The sequence below is a fragment of the Lathamus discolor genome, chromosome 5, assembly GCF_037157495.1.
Source record: "Lathamus discolor isolate bLatDis1 chromosome 5, bLatDis1.hap1, whole genome shotgun sequence".
Classification (NCBI taxonomy): domain Eukaryota; kingdom Metazoa; phylum Chordata; class Aves; order Psittaciformes; family Psittacidae; genus Lathamus; species Lathamus discolor.
In genome coordinates this window covers 111,590,580-111,593,431 of record NC_088888.1, presented here as the reverse complement: position 1 = coordinate 111,593,431, position 2,852 = coordinate 111,590,580, and positions in this window count along the sequence as shown.

Here is a 2,852-nt window from a genome sequence, read left to right as displayed (position 1 = left end):
TCTTCCTGCTAGTTAGAGAAATAACTGCTTGGGGAACCTCTGCTTGGAAGACACCCCCTCCCCAGCCCTGAGCGTGGAATGAAGCCGAAGCCCAGCCTGGAAAAGGACCGAAAGTAGCTTTCCCTGCGCCAGCCTCCCGGCTTTAGCCAGCCCAGCTGCCGAGGAAGACTCAGCGCTACCTTTATGTCAAATAAAGTATCATGTAACTTAATTAAATTGGTCATGATAACTTAAAACCCGAGGTTGAATCTATCCTACAAGCGTCTCGGCCACTCTCTGTCCCGTGGTGCGGGGCAGAGGTGGAAGCGGTGCTTTGTGCTCTCCTACTCGGACGGTGGAAAAAACAGCATCAACTTAAGGTCTAGGATTAATTCCCATGCCTACGATTTTTTACTTAATCTTTTAATATTTTTGCTACTCCACTCTGGCTTTTTATTTAAAACACATTCTTTTGTACCACTTACTGTATCAAATTGTATAAAAGATCACTGTCCCATTCTTGGTCATACCAAGAGCAAATAAAAGCTTTTATAAACTTGCATTGGTTCCTTCCTGGGCCCTGTTAGACTCCTTTTGGGCCAAGCTTTCTGTCGGGGCTATAGTGGCTCTTGGACCTGGCACCTGCAGCTGCTGGGATGTACCAGTAAAACCTGGGATGCAGGAGCTGATCGCTGCTGCTGAGGGGTTTTTGGGCTGGGGCAGGGCCGTTGCTCTGTATTGTCTCCTCAGAGACGTTATAGGCTGTTCTTTCTCCAGCGCAGGGCTGTAGGAGGTGCGGTGGTGTGTTCCGTGTAGAACAGTGGGTGTGGGTGCACCCAGCTCTTGGGGTGCAAGTCAGACCCCTGGGGCTCCCTCCCTCGTTGGAGAGGACCTTTGCAACTGCCTAAAGGGCAGTAGCTGCCTGACCCTTCGCTCATGCAAGAGCATAGGTGGGTTTTCCAGCTGTCCAAGAGCAGTTGGCAAATCCTTCCCCATGGAGTAGGGTCCATTTGCCCTCTCCAGTCCTTGCAAGCTGCCCTCTCCGCAGAGAGTGGGTGCTCCCGGGGCCTGCTGCAGCCTCTGTGACCCCTTGCTAGAGCTCGGGCAGGGCCCCACCTCCGTGGCATGGGATGGCGGAGAGAGGACATGATTCTGCCGCTGCCATGGTGCCGGTAACCGGGAGGATGGGGTTTGTGCTGCTCCCGGCGAGGAAGCTGCGGGCGAGCGGCTCGCAGCGAGGCAGCTCTGCGCAGCCGTCGCCATTGCGGTGGTGGCTGTGCGAGAGGGCAGCGGGGAGGGGGGACCCGGCGGGGGCATTTCCCCGCCGGCCACTCCCGGTGTCCCGCTTGTCGCTGTCACCCCCGGCAGGGAGTCCTGAGCCCTCCCGCATCCTCCTCCTGCCGCTCTGTCGTCTCTGCTCCGCCCCCATCCCTGCTTCGTCCCTGCTCTGTCCCCGCCGCTGCTCCATCCCAGTCCCTGCTCTGTCCCCATCCGTGCTCCATCCTTGTCCCTGCTTTGTCTCCATCCCTGTCCCTGCTCCATCCGTGTCCCCGCTCCGTCCCCGTACCCGCTCCATCCCCATCCCTGCTCCTTCTCCATCCCTGATGTATCCCTGTCCCTGCACCTTCCACTTCCCTGCTCCATCCTTCTTCCCTGCTCTATCCCTGTCCCTGTTCCAACCCCATCCCTGTTTATTCCGGCAAGTTTCCCATGTGTCCCAACAGGTTTGGGCTCTGCCCCCGAGCTCCCCACTGCTGCTCCGATGGCACCTTTGGGTGCCCCGCTAACCCGCACCAGGACCCTGCACCGAATCAGGCCCTCGAGGAGGGGCTGGGGTCTCCAATACCACTGCTTTGCCTGAGGTGTATGTCAGGGAAACAGCGGGTAGCGGGGCCCAGCGCGGTGCCACATCCCCAGGGCTGGGCACCGACCCTGCCGGCACTTGCGGCTTCCTCCACTCCTTCACCCTTCACTTCCCAGGTCACCCCGGGCCGCTGGCTGGGCGTGCAGCGCCCTGCGTCCCGTGTTCCCCTCTGCTCTTTCGCCAGAGGAGACCCCAAAACGGGTCTGTGAGCGAGCGTGTCCCTAGTGCAAGGGGTGCGGGGACCCCTGAACCTGGTGTCCCAGCTCAGGCTGGCTGTGAGCCTCCAGGGTGCGGCGTCCTTGCTCGGTGTAACGATGGTGTCCCGGCCCGGGGGTCTCCCTGACAGAGATGCCCCAACCGGGGGATCCCTGTGATGGCGATGTCCCTGCCGGGGGGTCCCCCTGATCGCGGTGTCCTTGCTGATCATGCTGATGTCCCAGATAGGGGAATCCCGCTCCCGGAGCCGGTGCCGTTCGTGCCTCGGGTGCCCAGTGCCACTGGGGGGGTCCCCGCCCCGCCTGGGGCAGCATCGGGCTCCTCCTCCGGGTCCCCCCTGCAGCGCCAACCCCGTCTCGGCTCCTCCAGCGTCGGTCTCTCCGGGGGAACCCCCGGCGGGATCCCAGCGGCTCCGAGCCCCGGAGCTGGCTCCGGCTGCGGGACACGCGGTGTGGGGGGGGTGGGCTCCGGGTCCCCCCTCGCCTCTTCCCCCTGCGGCCAAAGCGAGCCGAGCTCACCGGTAGCCCGGGGCTCAGCCCGCGACTCCTCCGGTAGCCCGGGGCGAGCAGCGACTCCTTTCCCCCCTGCCCCGAAGCGGCCCCCGCCGGGGTGGCTGGGCCGAGGGGAGGGTTGGGGGGGTCCCGCCGGGGTCCCCGCCCCATCCCCGCCCCCGGGGGGGTCCCGCCTGCCGGGGAGGGGCCGGGGGCGGGCGGGGGGCGGCTCCTCCCGCTGCCCCGCTCCCGCCGCCCCCCGCCCTCCCCGGCCCGGCCCCGGCCCCGCCGCTGCCCCGGCC